Source organism: Castor canadensis, chromosome 7 (assembly GCF_047511655.1).
Source record: "Castor canadensis chromosome 7, mCasCan1.hap1v2, whole genome shotgun sequence".
NCBI lineage: Eukaryota > Metazoa > Chordata > Mammalia > Rodentia > Castoridae > Castor > Castor canadensis.
Window position 1 is genome coordinate 104,149,973 of NC_133392.1, and position 19,282 is coordinate 104,169,254.

At 35.8% G+C, this 19,282-nt stretch overlaps 1 protein-coding gene across 4 annotated transcripts in view; it reads left to right on the forward strand.

Annotated features, from left to right (window-relative positions):
* Ptger3 (prostaglandin E receptor 3) overlaps window positions 1–19,282 on the forward strand; it is a 171,819-nt gene that overhangs the window by 45,809 nt on the left and 106,728 nt on the right. The window contains exon 3 of one of the 4 annotated variants that reach the window (XR_012449861.1): window positions 18,971–19,085. The exons of the other annotated variants lie outside the window; for them this stretch is intronic. The gene's annotated coding sequence lies outside the window, so the exon portion shown is untranslated. The remainder of the gene's footprint in view (window positions 1–18,970; window positions 19,086–19,282) is intronic. 4 annotated transcript variants of the gene reach the window in all.

Here is a 19,282-nt window from a genome sequence, read left to right on the forward strand (position 1 = left end):
AGAAAGAAATTTTAGGTTTCTACCCTTTCTCTCCTGTGAGATCTCCTTCTCAAGGAGGAGATCTTGAATTCAGGGTTCTTTCATTTGTTAAGTTTTTACTTTTACTACATTTCTAAACCACCCAATCCTGTGTTTTGAGTTGCAGATGATGAGTTATTGATTTGTGTATTTATTTAATTATTTATTTTTATTTATTTATTTGTTGCTGGGGAAAGATTGTCTTAATTAGGTCATGAATATTTTATACACATAAGCTTATTTGTATTTTGTATGTGTGTATGTGTGTTCATGATATCCATTATAACTCAACTACATAGTTTTTCCTAAAGTAAATTTTTCCTTAAATAAATTTTTAGTAAGATATTATGAGAATCACTTTGAAAAGTCAGGTAGGGCATGAAACCCACCACCTTTCTCTCCAGAGTCCACTACCTTCAGCTTGTTTTTTCAACCTTTCTTCTAGCATATATCACATTTCTAAATATCATAGGTATGTTGCTATCTCTTGTTTCATCAACTTTAGACTTTTTATGTTGATGTTCTATTTTTCTGGACTCAGCTCTCTCCTTATTTATTCTCCCATAATAGATAGAACACAGCATTGTTGTTTTGCAGTACTGGGGATTGAGCCCAGGGTCTAGCACATGCTAGTCAAATACTTTACCATTTAAGTCATGCCTCCAACTCTTATACTTTTATTTTATTTTTGAACCAGGGTCTGCTAACTTTACCCTTGGTTAGCCTTGAACGTGCGATCCTCCTGTCTCTACCTCTTGTTAGCTGGGATTACAGGTGTGCACCATCATACATGGGTAGAACACAGTTTCTGTTCATTCTTTTGCTTTTCTTTAATTGAATACTCTGCTCCCTAGATCCAGTGTTTTCCTATTTCTTAAATTAGTCACTCATTTTAACCACACTTGCTTTAAAAGTGGGCTTCTTACTACAAGATCGTAAAAAAAAACCCCTAGAAATAGAGAATGCTTTTAAACAAACGTGAATAACAATGTTGATGATAATAATAGCAATAGACATCATTTTATGAACACCTTTATTTGTATATTTTACCAAATTCTCTGCCAGTGCTACAAGGTAGGTCTTGTTATCAGCACTTTTCAGATGAGACCAAGGTTCATGGAAAATAAACCACTTAACCAAATCTACAGAATTAGTGAGAAGTGAAGCTGGGGCTGATGATTGGTTTCAGGTTAAATACACTCATGTAATCCCTGAGCAAAGAATTGCTACTGTGATTATTTTCTGAAGCTTCCCGTTTATCTCTGAAGGTTCTGCTACAGCTCTGGAAGAGCTCTGAATCTATTAATGATTGCCTGGGCATTTTCAAGAGCCATAAACCATCTTGGGCAGCAGCAGGTAGTCAGTTTTTCTGACAGTACTGATTAAATTCAGCAAACAAGATTCTCAGCAAAAACGTGAATATCCATATGTCCAATCTGTACATGTGTACATTATTGCATGCATTCAGACTCTTCCCTGTGATATGCAAGACCAGGGTAGAGAATATTGGATTTCTAACAGCAGATGGTTTTGAACAGAAAGCCTGCCGCTTCACTTTCTGCCCAGTCCTGTGGGTTTTGCAAAAGCTAAGAATTTGTTATGATTTGGGTTATTAAAAATTACATCACTTCCAGCCCTTTTGTTTTTGTTTCATTTTTTGTTTTTCTTTTTACACACCTCCCTTTTTGTAACGTGGGAGCAGGCTTGCTGAGAAACTAAAACACAAAGGGCTCTTGTGCTTCCTAATTATAAGGGACTCCGGGGAGAATTTGTAAAATTTAGGACTGAAGAGAGGAGAGCAGGCCCTCTGTCAGCAGGGAAATCATTCTGTTTATGGTTTCCCTCTGCTTAATTTTGAAATTTGCTCTAGCTTCTTCCTGTAAAATGCAACTTCAGAATAGAGCATATTTTATTTTTGAGAAACAGCAAGAACTCCTGCCCTCTGTTTTTGAGTCTTTCCTTCTCTTATTGCTAGAAGGCAAAATGTATTTAGTGCATTTACCAGTTTTCTTCTCAATAGGCTGCTCTCTGATTTCTACTGATCAAATTGATTACAACAGTCTAGAATGTTTTGATCAAGGTAATAAAACTCAACATCTCCAAAACTATTGTTATTGCTAAAGGAATTTCAAAGACAACCACCCATAGTATATTAAGTTGAAATTGGTACATATTGGAGTTTGTCTTTGGTCTCATTTTGCACATTATTTTTTGACTATTTCAATATAAATTGCAATAAAGGTCAACAATTCTCAGACATCTCAGGACTCAACCAAAATTTATTCAGAATGAATTCAACCCAATTATCTATAAGTATTTATTTTAAAAAAATGATTTTACTAACCCAGAGCTAATTAAACCAAATCAAATGAGTCATTGTTTAGGTAAAACAATTGAGTGATAAATTTCCTTCTGCTTGCCAGTATCTATGTAATTTTCATTAGATCTGGAGCCAGGAGAGCTTCATAATGGTTTGTTGTCAATAATAATATAATTTAAAAATAATATAGTAATTTATGAACCTCATTTCACTGGAGCTTGTTTTCTACACTTCTTGAAGTTTTATAATGGAAAGCACTGTTTTCCATTTTATAGAATGAAGAATGGTCCACTTGAACTTAAGAATCATTTTTATGGGCCAAAACAAAACATTTAGAACTGAGAAAAGGATATCCTTGGAGAGAGGCTAGAAGCAAGAATGGCAGCTTGATTAGTAGGATCTCTTTTTGGATGAAAAGTGTCAAGGTCAGATCACCTTCAAGGGGATGAGAGTATGTATCTATTTTGGTGTCATATCTGGGAACCCACTTTGTATTAATAGCTATGGAACTTGAAAAAGACTACTTAAACTCTGAAGATTTTTGTATCCCTGGGATTTTTGCATTTACCTTATAGGATAGCTATGAGGGTTAAATGAAGCAATGTTGGCAAATCATTCAGAATAGAGATGGGTGAAGTAAGTATGGAGGAGCAGTGTTACTGCTGTAGGTGCAGTAGTAGTAGCAATAGTGGCTACAACAGCAGTAGTATTACTTGAAGACCATGTAAGCCATATTTGTAATGTGGAAAAAGACACTGTGACCCCTGTACACATTCCTTAATATTATTTTGGGACATATAAACATATGACACTGTATTTGACAGTTTGGAACCTAAAATCAGACTAAATTTGGTGGTATATCCAAGTTCTGTTAATTTACTGACTGATATTAACCAAGCTGTCTTAATTTTTTCTAAACTTCAATTAGTTAGCTATAAATGAAGATAGCAGTTTTACCTAAAATCACATTTTTTGCAAGCATTTTAAGAAATAGTTTATTTAAATGCTTACTTGATGCCTTATACATACTAAGCACTCAATAAATATTTATTATGTCATTGTAAATTATTAATATTAAAATCATGCTCAGAAGATTTAAGTTTCTCAGTGTCCTGTTGAGGCTGAATGTCTTTAAAAGCATATAAATTTATCTTAATTTCCTAAGACATAGGATAAGAAAGAAAGGATGCAGATCAACTCCACAGAAAGAAGAAGAAATAGTAGGGAATGAATAAATAAATTGAATTAAGCACCTTTTTTTGAGACAGAGTCTCACTGTGTAGCCTAGGCTGGCCTCAAACTCACCATCCTTCTTTCTGCCTCAGCCTCCCAAGTGTTGGGATTGCAGGCATAAACCACCATGCCTGGCTTTTAATTAAGTTTTTTTTTAATCTGACTTTTTAAGGTAAAGAAATGGTTTCAACAGTACAAAAGAGTTATTTTGAAAAGTCTCTGTCGCAATTTCCTTCAGTATAACTCAGAATGTCAGTTCTGATCTGAAAAGCAGCTTATGATCTAGTCAAACTGATTGATGTTTTCTCACTACTACCTAATATAGACTAGTGTAGCATGTACTTACCATCTCAATTTCGTAATCTATCATTAGAATTAGGAATTTCTAGCTTGGATTAATCATTTCTAGCTTATAGGGTGACTGTAAATATTTGAAGAAGTAGTATATACAAGCCAGTTAGTTCTTCATGCAGTACTTATTCATCATCTTTGTAATCATCACCACCACATTTCATGCGCAAAATGATCATAGAAGTACCATAGTCCAGGAAGAACAATTTATTTCTGGGTACCTAAGTTCAGTTGTTTATTTCTAGTTGCACAGTCATTAGCAAATTGAATTAGCAAAAAGAATTTTTAGGTTTGTTAAGGTTGAGGAAAACATTTTAAAAAGGGGGATTAAATCAGCTTCAATTATCGTGAAAACAATTCTTTTCTTCTTAGTCCTTAGATTCACAGCACTAACTTGTTCTTTAGTGGAGCTATTACTTCCCTGATTCTGACTCTATCACTAAGGAAGAAATGAGAATAAGACTTTGTGTTAGTTTCAGTAGTGTTTTTTTTTTTTCAGTACTGGGTTTGAACTCAGTGCCTGAGGCTTCCTAGATAGGCACTCTGCCACTTGAGCCACTCCACCAGCCTGCTTGAGTGGATTTGAGTCACTGACTAAATGAGGGACTGGTTGATTTACTTAGCCATTTACACACTTTTAATAAACTCTATCATGTGAGTCTGGGTCCTGGGGAGTCTGAAGTTTATTAGTCACAGATTCTGGGTTTAAAATTCTCTGATTCCTCAAGATGAAGTTGAAGTTTTCGTTCATTACATTTAGTATTGAAATATTTTTCTCAAAGTATAAATAATTTTACACTTACCTGTCACTATAATTAGAATATATATTCATGTGTGAAGTTCAAGCAATAGAGAAGCATAAAACCCAAAGTCCAAGAAAAGACTTGGAAACCACCGGGGAGCTTTCTGTAAAAGGAAGGAATAAATGTCTTCTTTAAGGCTTCTTCCAACTCAGGATTCTAGTGCCCAGCTTCAGACCTCTTCCTGTGTGGCTGGTAAAATGCTTCATGTGACACTAAATGCCTAATCTCAAAGCTAGTCTTTCAAGGTTTCTTTGTTCATTTTCCAGCTATAGTTTTGTTTGAAACTTTACTCACAAAATAGCAGAAAATGTAATATATATGTAAACAGAGACATAGCGATTACTTTCTAGTAATTACTTTTCAGAATATATGGTGACCATTAATATTGATTACAACTGAATTATTTGATTATCCTCATTGAACATGAAAATACGAATTTAGTCAAGCTCGGCTTACTATCTATTGTGATCATTTTTATGTATAAAATATATATTCTAGATGAATAAACCAACCCATTGTAAATAACACTTGCTAAATTTTTGTATAATAGTACCAAGTCTATATAGTATCATTTTTTTGAAGTTTCACAACTAAGATAAAAGAGAAATATATTTTAAAATATAAAAATGAATGATTCATTGAATCTTTAAGAAAGATTTTAAAGTTTGAAATAGCTATAAGGAACCAATATGTTTATATAAACAGATACTTTTGTCTTTTGAAGTCAACCATGGGTTTATTCTTAAAGAATTTCATCTCTGAGGGTGAGACAGAAAGTGTCATGGTTTTCAGTTAAGTCAAGCCTAAAGGAAAGATTTTATTTATCTATTCAGCACGACCCTTAACAGGGTGAGAAACAAGTACACCTCTTTTAAAGCACAGATTCAGATGCTGACATTCTTGGAGTGCTGAAAGCTCTGACATCATTAATTGCTCTGTGAAGTCATCATCTCACTGTGTGCTGCACCCTAGGAGGTAATAACATCATTAATAGCAAGGTGGTCTTATGGAAAGGGTTTGGGACTTAAATACATAAGTTTGAAGGCTGGTTCTTAATTTGCAAACTGTGTGACTGGGAAGATTATATATCTCTGGTAGCTTCTGTTTTCTCATGTATAAATTGGAGATGATAATACCTATTTCATAAGGTAGTGAAAGGAAATGAGCTAATATATGTATAAAGCATAATTGGAATGCAATCAATTCCAGCCAGTATTAACACCAAATAACACTATTGCCTTTGTAGCAATTTCAGGAGTAATATCAGTTGTAATTGTGACAACAATAATGTTGTACTATCCTAATAACTGACATGGAACACTTTTATAGTTTCCAAAGCATTTCAACATCTATAATTTTACTTGATCAAATCTTTTGGGTAGATAGGGAGTATTCAGTGTTTCCATTTTATAGATGAATAAATTAAGACTAAGACTAATATGTCAGAATACCATGTTGTACACCATAGTTATATAAAGTTATTATTTGTCCATTAAATAAGTTAATTGAAAAGAAAAAACACTAAGACTAGGTGTAGTGTTTGAAACATGCTTTAGTTCAAATACTCTCACATATGATTATGAGTAAGTTTCTTATAATTCCTAACCCCAAATTACTCATTTTGGAGAAATGGAAATAATGGTAGTGCCCACAAAAACCTATGCTATTTCCCCAGTGCTTATTGCACAAAACTAGAATACTTTAATTTATTAAAAGCTCTCAAGAAACTTATCCCAACCTACCATTCCAGGTGTGTCTAGGATCAGGAAGCCCAGCTTTTAGGGAATTCTTTTCTCGAGCACATTTTGTACTTTCACAGTTCTATTCCTACTATTTTCTTTGCTTAAATGTTCCTGTTAGTTGAGAACATTCAGCTCATCCATTAAGGCCCAGATCAAATAACACTTACTCTAAGAATTTTTCCTATCCCTGATTCAGAATTAATAACTATTCTTTGTGTATCCCTGGTATCTCATTTATGCCTTGGCAATTATTTTTTAGTGCTTGGAATGTGTTATGGTCAGCTATGCATGTTTTTTGCTTCCCCCAGATTCTTGGCTCCTTGAGTGAGAAACCACATCTTTTTAATCTTTGTATTCTGGTCTCTTTAATTTCCTCTCCTCCCTAGACTTCCAGCATCCAAGTCAGTGAAGGCTTTGAAGTATAGACAATTAATAGACACAGAAATATTTATTGAATTTAATTGAATGACCACACTAGGAAACATGCATCAAAAGGTGAGGATAACAAAATGGAGTCTTAATGGAAAAAAATAAGTTTTATCGAACTTTCCACAGTGCTGGATAGACTTATAGTTCGAGTTTCAACAAGTAGTTGTTAACAATAATTAGGAACTGATATTAAAGATAATGACATCAAAACTTAAAGCATATGTACTACTCAGAATGCCTCCTTTCCCTTCTCAGTAAAGCTCTCTTGGTGCCCTCATTGACAGAATATTAAATTGAATGGGCTATTGGTCACAGAAAGTGAACATTATTCCACTCTTAGGTTACGCATCTGAAGTAAGGTGAAGAGAGAACACAATGGCTAATGGCCCCAGTTAGGGAATGGCCAGCTGAGAGTACTACCAGGCAGGAAAAGGAGAATTGTGGGAGCAGGAGAAAGCAGTCAATAAGGGGCTGAGTAGACGCTGGCTGCACAAAGCACACTGAGTTCTGGATTCCCTATCTCTGTTCCCAGCCCATTCAGTAGCACAGCTGTGAAGTCAGAGGCGGAGGGAAGATGAAAAATCACTTCTCTTCCAAGAACCCAGAGCCTATCAAGAGAAACAAACTGACCACATGCTTTTGATAAAAGCACCAACTCATCTCCAAGGTTTTAATCCATTAGGACTTGGAAATTGTTTTCTGCTTCTGTTCTATGCTCATATCACTAGATTGAAGTTTCCTCATCAATTTCAGTTACCACTTACTCCATCTTGTATTCATTCACTAGGCTCCTTTATTTTCAGCTTCATACCCTCTGCCTATTACTGCCAGGCCCCAGCACAGCTACAAATTGCCCTTGAGATGGAAAGTATGCAAGTAACATGTCTCAAAGACTGAAAAAAACCCAAAGCACACCTTAACAGCCTCAGTCATTTCTCAGAGACTACAAAGCTTTCTTCCAATGCTTAACCTCAAGTTTGTAAGTGGGCCGCAGCAAAAGGAGAATCTAACATGGCTAGATACTTTAGCCTAACAGAATGTGAATTTCTGCCTAAGACAGTTCACTTTTGGTACTTAGTGCATTGCTCAGAAAATGAGTATAGCATAGAACTCTCAGCTTTTTAGATATCTTAAGTCCACATCACAGAGACATTCATCAGTGTCTTGTGTGTACATACATACTTTATTTGGCAAACCAGAGACCCAGGAGTCTTTCTTGATCTCTTCTTGGAGCTTTCTCTTATAAGGACATCCCCTGTGACTCATTCTACCTTTTTTGTTGTGTGTGTGGGGAGAGTGATATAATAACAAAGGTATGACAGTGATACTGAAAAACAAATAAATAAACGATAAATGTGTTCTACTATGCAGAAAAAAGATGTGAGGTTCTTAAAAAATATTTGATGTAAGAAAGTAAGTATATCCAATCTAATATCCACATTCAGTATTAGAAAAGGGAGAAATTTAACATTAAGGAAACTCATGTGTGCTTTTATTAAGGTAAGAGAAAAAATAAGGTTAATGGAATTTATTTTCAAGTATCTGATGGAATTAATTTCAAAGAATTCTGCTTAGGATGGTGGTGTAGTTACTTACATTGTGGGTCTCAGACTTATTTTTGCTACATTACTCAAGTCAGTAGTGATGATCATTCATCAAACACTTCCAAGATGGTGGTCACTCTGGTAAGTGCTTAGAAGCTGCATTTCTCTTTTCTGATTCTCTGAGAGAGAGTCATCATGTAGGATGAGCCTTTGAATTGTTTTTTTCCTTATTTGTTTTGAGATCTAAAGGAAATTGGGTCAAATGGTGAATTAAGTTTCCTTGTTTGTTAGTGTTGCCTGTTCTGTGACTAACACTGGGTTGTTTCCACTTGAGTGCCTGGTAGAGAGGAGAGTATATTTTGAGATTTGTCTGCTGAGTGTGTGTACAAGATTGGCTTTGTAGAATCCTAAAGATGGAAGAGGCAGTAAAGGTCACTGAGTCAAGAGGGCTTCAGTTGTGTTCAGCTCGGTCTTATCTTCAGAAACTGTATCATGTCTCTATAGAGTGTCTTGTTTTTCTAGGTCATATTGGAGAGAGGGTTTCTGATGATGTGTGTCAGTGAGGGGTAATTGAATAGAGTTTAGAGTTAGTGACTTTCACTGTTAATCAAATGGCAGTGTCTGGTCAGCTAGGCACACATTGGGAGGCAGACTGAGATTTGAAATAAATCACAATTTAAGAGGCAGTTCTTTTTTTTTTAATTGTTTTATTATTTATATGTGCATACAAGGCTTGGGTCATTTCTCCCCCCTGCCCCCACCCCCTCCCTTACCACCCACTCCACCCCCTCTCCCCCCCACCCCCTCAATACCCTGCAGAAACTATTTTGCCTTTATCTCTAATTTTGTTGAGGAGAGAGTATAAGTAATAATAGGAAGGAGCAAGTGTGTTTGCTGGTTGAGATACGGATAACTATACAGGGAGTTGACTCACATTAATTTCCTGTGCATGTGTGTTACCTTCTAGGTTAATTCTTTTTGATCTAAACTTTTCTCTAGTTCCTGGTCCCCTTTTCCTATTGGCCTAAGAGGCAGTTCGTGATGATGAAATTCAAGTAATCTGCTTCCTTTTAAAATTTTTATTTATTTATTTTTATTTTATTGGGACAGGGTCTCACTATGTAGTGATGCTGACTTCAAACTTGCTGTGTGACCAGAACTTGTGATATTCCACCCTTAGTCTCTAGAGTGCTGCAATTGCAGGTATATGGTATAAAGGCATTTGAGTAGAAGTTTCAATCTTACCTTTACTGCCTGTGAAGAGAAATTGTAACAATTTTCATTCTGCTCCAGATAAACACATCAGTGATAACCTAGTATTTTTATTGCAATTATTAATCTCCCTGTTATAAATCTGTCTATAGAGTAGTTCACATCAATTAAATACTTTAATATTTCTTTGATGATTCAGAAGGTACTTCAATATTGTGAAGGTACAGGATCATTTTTATGACCATTGATAATTATTCAATGCTATGAAAATAAATTCTTCTATGTGAAATGTCTAGATGCTTCATTTTGTACTAAAAGGAAATTTTGAACAGGGCATTTGGATTTTAATCAGTAAGCAACTTATTTTACTTGAATAGTCTTCTTTAATTAGCTAATATATTTATTTTTTTCAATGACTAAGTACTTCTCACATACTGCTTTCAAAATAAGCAATTTTAAGTTAGCCAAATAGATTTTCAAGTATTTGTTTAGCCTTAAAATTTGCATATATGTACCTCATAAGAATTCACACATTATAAAAACAAAATTCTTTTATAGAATTATAAATGTGAGAAGGGAGAGAAAAAAGTTAATGCACATAAAAGTCATATTAAAAAGACATTTATCCCTCTCTACAAATAAAAATAAAGTGCCTTCCCAGTGAAGTATAAATGAACATCAAAATGATTTTAATAGGAGTGTAACACTTTGACATTTTTTTTTTTACTAGGTAATCTCAACTTGTTTTGAGGGAAATGGATCTGGTATTATTTCTATTCCTATGTCATTGAAAAGAAACCACGTTCTGTAAGACACAAATAGCCTTTACAGTGGGTTAAGATTCAAGGTCAGTTTTGCTGATATCATTCCAAGCTTTCTCCGCTGTCACAGTCTGTGTAGTAAACCCAGGATGAGATGGAAGAAGATTTGTATTACTTAGTGGTATGATGCCAGCTCTTCTCTTTAAAGATGGCAAAATATTGTACAAATTTTGGGGAAACTACAGGCATAATTTCTGGTTCTGACATATGTTAGGGCCCAATAAAACTGGCCTCCTTATGTCAATTCATAAAGCCTAGGAGACAGAAAGTTTTAGGTAATTAATTTCATTTTAGGCTAGATGTGATGAAAACTATGTTTTGGTTTGATGTTTTAGTTATCGTGACTTCTCTTTGCATTACTTTAAGTTTTCTCTTTACAACTGTTAGTGATGTGGCTTTGTCAGTAGTTAGATTTTGGTCAGAAAACCAAAATGCTTAAAAGAACAGAGAAGGCTATTTTCCTGATACTTATGTAAGTGCTGGACATGGAAAGCCCAGGGATGATCTGGCCACTTTGTAAACACCAAAGATTAAAACTATTTCTAGCCTCATTCTTAGCGTATTGCTTCATGGTCCGATATAATTATTTGAGCTCCAGCCATTACTCTGTCTTCTGGTCAATAGAAAGGGTGAAGGAGGAAATGTTTTTTCCTTTTAAGGTGACTTACCAGAAGTCTCATTACTGCTGCTAACATACAATTTGTCAGAATTTTGTTGAGGGAAGCCCAGGCAAAAGTTAGCAAGACCTTATCTTAAAAACAAGCTGTGTGTGGTGGCACACATCTGTGGCCCCAACTACTTGGGAATCAGAAGCAAGAAGATGTCAGTTGAGGCCAGCCAAGGCAAAGTTTGCTCAAGACTATCAACCCCAGTACCATTTAAAAAAAAAGAATTTTGTTACATGTCCACATGTAATTGGAAGAGAGCTTAATTCCAGCTAAAAACTGGGGTTCTGTCACAAAGGTGAGAGTAGATTTAAGGAAGCAACTAGTATTGTCTGCTGTAATCAAAGGATGATTTCTTATTTATTGTAGTTGTATTGCATGACTTTTTAAAATCTCTTTCCACCTATTAATTATTTCATATCTGGGAATCTACCAAGGTTCTACCTGAGGATCAGTTATATTACTAAGGACAAAAGAAGCTGAATAATAAATAATTTATGGTATTGTTTTGTGTTTAAAGTTAAGCAACTGGCTTTTTAAGTTCTCTTATGTAGTATCCAGATTCCAAATAACCATATTGTAAGTACTGGAGCTTTAGTTGTTTTTCTTTTGACGTTCTCATCACTTAGAGAAACGAGAATGCTTTGAGAAATTAGACTCAATATAACTGTTAAATACACATTATTTACACCATACAAGGAGCACTTTTTAATCATATATATTTTGTAACATTTTTATTAATGTTGATTAAAGATTTTCTTTTAATGCTTAGGGCAATGTTTAATACATAAGATACTTTATATATATTAAGATATATAATCAATGAAAACTAAATTGAATTGACCTTCACTACTAAGTTGAATTTATTTGTCTCATATATACAAGACCCTTGATAGCATTTGCTTGCATCAGTATTATTCTCACAACAGTGTTACACTGGCTCTGATTTAATTTGATTGTATTGGATGGATATGGGTTATTGCTATATATAGCAGGACCACAAAAAATCATTTCTTAGCTTGTAAGCATTTTTTTCCCCAGACATCACACCTGAAGCTTCAGGGAAATCTTCCAGAATATTGAATTGCACAGAGATTAATCAAATCAGCTCTGACCTAGAGAGTAAAGATTGACTTATCAGGAAATTCATGACTCAGTGCAATTACTATATTTTTGATAGCTTTTAATCTCACTTAATCCTCCTCAACTATTGACTTGGTAATGTAGTATAACAGAGCATTTGTTATTTTCTTTTGTCTGAGCTGTATATCCTGTGATTTACCTTGTGAAAACTGTAGATAAAATCGCAATGATATACTCAACTGGCTCTTGATTACAAGTTATAAAGAAGAACCTAACTTACACTTTTAGTCAGATTTAATTTTCTTCACATATATTCTTTTATATTTTAATTAGTTTAAAATATTATATTAGTTTAAAATTTATATTTTAATTAGTTTAAAATATCTGTTCAAAAATTTTTTATACAGAACCATATGTCCTCACAAACATTCTGAGGCAGGGCCTGGGAGGTGGGAGAGTGGCAGGGTGAGTTCTCAGCTTAGGATGGAAGGTGTTTTTTCCATCTCTGTCATATTCCAGTTTGGGTTAACTCAGTCTTTGAGGTAAATATTCTTTTCTTCATGGTTTCTTCCAGATCTCCCTTCCCTTAGCCAAGAAGGCACCTGTGAGAGGGAGAAAGCTATCTTTGATGTAATGTGATAGGGAAGGGAGTCAGCTTGTCCATATGTAGTCCTGGTCCTGCCTTGTGTGTTCTTAGAGCCTTGCTAGAGTTAATTTTTGTTTTCTCTGGTTGCTGGCAGCTGCTGGTACAACCTGTGGACTGTTTCCTCTCATGTTTAGAGTCCTGTGGTCCTGCCTTGCAGACTCCACCCCACTGTCCTCTCTCTCTCTCTGGTGTGCTAGGACGGGACCTTGGCCCTGACCCCAACAGATCCATGGCAGTCAGCTTTCCAGTCCCTTCCTTAAATGGCAGGAGGAGTCCAGGGACGCTGAAGGAGATGCAGGGGGTCTCACTGGTCCTCCCTCTCTTGCCATGCATCTGTGCTAGGACACCACGTGAGAATGTCCCAGTGGCTTGTGGCCATTCCTTCTTTCTCTTTGGGGTTTCTATTATCTCTCACCTCCACTCCTGGGGGTTGATGCTGAGGCAGTTGTGATGGGGAACTGAGGACATGAACAACCGCTTCTATTCCAACTTTGTCCCCTTCTCCTAGTATTGCTGTAAAATTTTCCCCATGCCAGTTCATTTCTTGCACAGGTTGACATTCATTCCCCCTACAGCACAGAAGGGTTTCTATAAGGAGAGGAGGGCAGTAAAGACAATATTGTTATCAATCCCAAAAAATATATTAGGAGGGTTTTAAAGATTTGGAGAATATTTTTGTTGTGTCACCAAAATACCTTTCCAATTTTCCTCTTCTATGTAACTTCCTTCTTATAACTCTTCTAAAAATGCAAAGAAAAAAGATTTGCATCTATTTTTTTCTTTTTCTTCTATTTTTTCCTTTAAGTTAATAACTAGGATTTGAGCTATTAGGGTAACCTTATTCTTTTATTGGTGGAGCAATTTTGAACAGTTAAAACAATTTTGTTACTTTTATCATTTTAGTAATGCTATTTAAATCAATCTTAATTGAGTCAAAATTTTAATCAATTTTAATAATGTTATTTCAATTGATCAGCAACACAGCAGATACCTACAATAGCTAAGTACTGTATATCTACATAGTACTGTCTATCTAGTAACAATTTCCGGCACTCAATGATTATGTGCTGCTTGGTTATTTTCCATGACAATACATTCAGAGTCCTGGTATCTTTCAGGAACCTGTCTCAGGTTGAAGTTGAATTCCAAGGATATGACTGCATCCTTCAGATTCTGAGGGCCAAGACATACCACCTGTGGAACAAATCCACAAAACTTAACAAATGGGGGAAAGTTAAAGATGGTGCAAAGAAGAGCTAGTCTCCAGAGTATTGTATTGTTGATACCCATAATTGTTCTTCCTTTTGCATGGTTTACTTTTACAGAGTTCAGATCACATAAAAGATAAAGCAGGATATGAATCTGACCAGATGTACATGGTTTAAGCAAAAAACATCTCCCAACTTCATAAAAAGTATGTTCTAAACCAAGCCAGTAAATAGTAACTAGTGTTATTCTGTGTCAGGCATTAGACTAGGTTTTTAAATTTTCTGAATATTTACAACACAGTCTTTGATTGCAAAAAGATCATTCATTCATCAAATACTTATTGAGTTCCTACTTTGTGTCAGGCATTGTGATATGTTGACATAGAATGAAAACAACTCAGATATGAATTCCAACTCTATTGGAACTTATTATACTCAAGTGATATTGATATATAGTAAGTGACTATGGCTATATCCAAACATCCCTCTAATCTAGCTATAAAAAGTTCTTCTTTAAGATCAAATAAAAAGCCTCAAGCACATTCTGGGTGAGTTCAAGAGATGCATTTCTACCAGAACCCTTTGATGATTCCAGGGAGTTCTTGATGTCCCACTTTCACTTGGTGGAGCTCACTCTGGCCTGATGCTGTAAGTTGCCATGGGTACCTCCAGCCTTACTCTGACCTATTTCTCTAGGTGTTGACCTTTTTCACCTGGGCATCATTCCCTCATATGTCCATAAGCCTCTCTTCATCTTCTATGTTTTAACCACTGAAGCACCGCATTTATTTATTTGTTTTCTATGTATGAAACATTTTTATTTACTTATTTTATTTTTAATTGGCAAATAACAATTATGTACATTACTTAATATTGTATACAATATAATAATAATTGTGTATAAGTTAATGTTTTGATGTGTTTACCTGGCAGCTGGATTAACTCAAGCTAACAAACCCACCATTTCTTCTTCAGTCTTTACTGAGAACTGCACCTCAGGCAAGGGTGAATGGGGATGGAGGAAGTGAAAAGACAGAATTCACTTTAAAGCCAGAGATAACTACAGCTAATGTTTATTGACTGTTCCCTTTCATAGATGTCCACAAATGAACACATCTCTCTCTGCTCTGCTGATAAAGAGTCAGTGAGGTGGGGGTGGGATGCAGGGGGAAGTGAAGTTGGAGAGGGGACAGGAGCTTTGTGTGCTGTGAAATAGATTCTGGTCTTTATTCTAGGCTAATGAGAAAATAACAAGCAGTTTTATGAAAGATTTGTGTGAGAATGTTTGTGTGTGTATGCGTATAATGATCAGGTTTTCCTATAAAAACAACTGTGTGAAGAATGTAAACAATATCAGGTGGTGTGTGCTAGATGCTTAATGATCAGGGTAAGTGGTATATACTGGTGGTTTCTACCCAACCATAAGAGTCAGACATCAGAAATTCCCTCCCAAGGCCCCAGGAGAGAGGAATACAGCAGTTCCATTACAAATGATATTCCTAATATGGAAAGCAGCAGACTTGCAGGTCTGTGATTATGTGCACTGTTGTAAGTGTACCTAGAAGAATAATTTCATAGAGGAAAAGTTCCTCCTGAGGTTTCATGAGAGGCAGATGTACAGTGATGCAGGTGAAGCTCAAGCTCAGGTCTCTCACTTGCACAGGACTTTCCTGTGCTTTATGTTCATTTTATTAAGGACAATTACACACGTTTCAGATCCCACAAAATCTGGACCCCTCTCTGTCTGGCATGATACACACATATTCATGGAGAGAGTGGGATTTTAACATCTCTTACAAGAAAATCCATCTGTGCCCATGTTGGGAGGAATGGGCTCTTGTTTTGAATGAGGGCAACTGTGGGTACAGTGTGCAGGTGCGTCAGAGGGTAGTCAATTGATTGGTTGATGGGCACCAGGATCACCAAAGTAAGGATCAGACTCCTCACTTTGTTATATCTAAGGTGTTTACACTGTATAGTTATTTGGGTTCTTTAGTGTGTAAGAAATAGACCACCACTTAAGTTAGCTCAAGCAAGAAATGGTTTACTGTAATGGTATAGTCTGGCTTGGCATGTGAAGGCTGGAGATGAAGAGCCAAGCAGGATCCCAAGAATCAACAACTAGAATAAATGTATTTTCATATCTGTCCTCCACTGTTGTTGAACATAAGTATTTTCTACCTGTTTAATTGTGTTTCCATTGCCTATTCATTCTCTCTCTTGCACTATCTTAACTTCATAATCTGCTCTCTTATGGCTTTGCTCCTTATACTGTATTCCTCCTTTTCCTGACATTTCCAAAATCAGATTCTCAAGAGAGGCCATCTTGGGTCTTGTCAGTTCATTGTTCTTTGACAATGCCAAGGTGAAAGGTCAATGGTTAACCTATGGCTTGCATTTGTATACCTTGTGCAATCAGATATGCCTGGGATGTACAGAATCTTTGTATAAAATATGGAGACCTTTGTCCCTTCAGCAGAGGTTGTAGATCAGAGAATTAATTAATAAGGGCCTAAATACGAGGGTGGCATAATAAATGTCATGTGCATTGTAGCAGAAAAAGTAATAGCTAAATACTTTCTGAGTATTTTGTATCACTGTGTCAGGTTCTGTTCTAAGCAATTCATATATATTAACCCTTTTATTGCTATCAACAATATTATCACCATTTTACTGAGAAAACTGAGGCCCAACAATTCCGACTAACTTGCACAGAGTCACACAGTTAGTAGCTAGTGGAAACAGGAGTCTAGTTAAACAATCTAGAATAATAGTTCTAAAGTCCAGTCTTCTAGACCATGGAACCAGATGTGGGATTTTTATGAAGGATGGGTTATAGCACTGACTAGATGCAAGTCACTTTCTAAAGGAAGTAATGCCCACGCATTAAGTGGATTATAAAGGGGGAGTTAAAAAAATAAAAAGATGCAGAGGGGTTAGGAAAGAAGGGATTTCCCAGGCAGATAAAAATCATGAATCACTTGGATTTGGTGATAAGTTGGAATATAGATTTTAAAATGGATTTAATGCTCAAGTAAAACATATGTACCTTCCTGATGAAAAAGAACTAGTTGAAGAGGAAATGAAGTTTCTTAGCAACTGAAAAATGACTGGTTGTTTAGAAGTATAACATCTAAAGATTTTATCAAATGCTACAGAAAGAATAATTATGTTCTTCCTTACAAAGAAGTATTACACAGTCCAAATTTATCTACTTCTTGATATTCCCCACAAAAGGCTGGTTACACTCTTTGGATATTTAGAAACTCTCATCTTTGGTTTACATTTCATGGATCCAAATTTTGAAGGCAAAAAGCTTTGTGTCCTTTACTTTGTAGCATGAAACATTTCTGGGGTGTGGTTCAGATTTAGGACTGATGATACTAAGATTTCTCTGAGCCTCTGGGGAGCCAAATGTGAGAGTAGATGTGCCAGGCAATGCCACAGAATGGGGAGAGGCATGGACATTGCTACACAAGATCCCTAGGCTTGAACAAACATTTCTGCTTGGGAAAGCAAGGGTGGCTTCTCATATAAAGAGACTTTTTAACCCTTCTTCCTGCATTAGATTTAGACAGCCAGTCATATATGTAATTCTCAAAAGCTCTGTCAAAGTTTTTAACTTGAATGGGTACAGTTCTGCTTCTTCAACTGCTGCCTATCCCTACCCACTCTTAATCCAAAAGCAAAATGTCTATTGCCACCACCTGTATTTTCTCATTTCCTTTCATTCTTGTTCGTTCATAACTCAGCATTTATTTGGCTTTTCTCCTCCTCCCAGTTCTTCTTTTCATATTGCACACCTTCTTATAAAACCTCAACCCCTTAAATTTCTTTTATATTTTTCCTTTCTCTGAATTCTTGAGACATCTACTGCACTGTTATAAGGGAACCAGTGTAACTATTTAATATCTATTCTATTTACAATATATTTTAGTGTTTTGGAAGGGGAAAAAGAAAGCCTTTAAAAAGATCAATATTCAAATAAAATGTCTGGATTCACAAAGCCTAGTAATAGTAAAAGTATTTTTGAGCAAAGAAGTTAGACTGTAAACTCCCCAAAAGATGAAGTTATGCTCAGGAGAAGGTTGTCAAATGTGAGATCCTTTAATATAGCTGGGGCTACCCCAAGTCTCAGAGAGAGCCGTGAGAAGGACGGTTAGAAAGGAGGTCCCGTCTTCCCATTGTGTTTCCCTAGGCAGTGTGAATTCTGAGGAGATAAGAAGGGAAGGAAACTAGAGAGTAAGAAGGGGAAACCATTTCTTCTTGTTGTTAGAATGATATAGCAGGACCCAGAGTAGAAATAATGTCTCATTCCAAAAAAGACCTCAAGTAAATAATGACAGTAGACAATAGCTGTAGCCATTTTCTTTTTCTTTTTGCTGAGGTTACATATCTGTCTTTATCCACTTGGCAAAATAATTAACCAATTCATATTTTTTCAGAGAGCAGTTTTTATAGTCATATAATAAATTAGGTTCTGGTTCTAGATCTATGTTTGAATAAGTCACTTGACTTCATTGAGCGTTGGTTTTCTTTTGTTTATGAAATGGAAATATCTACCCACTTACAGAAATTGTATATAAAAACACTTAAAATCATTTATTCGAACACCCTATAGTAATGGAAGTATAGTAATGGAAGGCCCTAAGGTGCATCAAAAAACAAAAACAAATGAAAATCTGTGCCTTGCGGGACTCTGAGACAAGCATAATTGGTCAGCTCACATGCTTCAGTTCTTCATTTTGTTCTTTCTTTTTTCTCGTCTTTCCTGCTTTCCTTCCTCCCTCCCTCCCTCCCTTCCTTCCTTTTCTTTCTCTCAGCAAGCATTCGCTGAAAAAAATTTATGCTTTAGAATGTTTACAAGTGTATCAAATCTATCAATCTATTACTAGGCCTAGTGATGGAGCAGAAGTGCAGAAGCTGGATTCCAGACAACCTGTGACCAAAACCAACCAACCAACCAACCAAACAAAAAATCCTTGGCCCCATATCCTCATCTGTAAATGAGTGAGTGCCTCACATGATCTCCATGGCTCCTTTTAGCTTTAAAATGTGCAGCTTTGTTTTCCACCACAGGCATCACCACCCTTTTGGTGGCAGCTGGCATGGTGCCTAACCTCAGGCTATTCCCTACAAACTCCAACACATTAGATGAAGGCAAATGTCATACTCTAATGTGTGATTATATGCCATTCTCTATTATT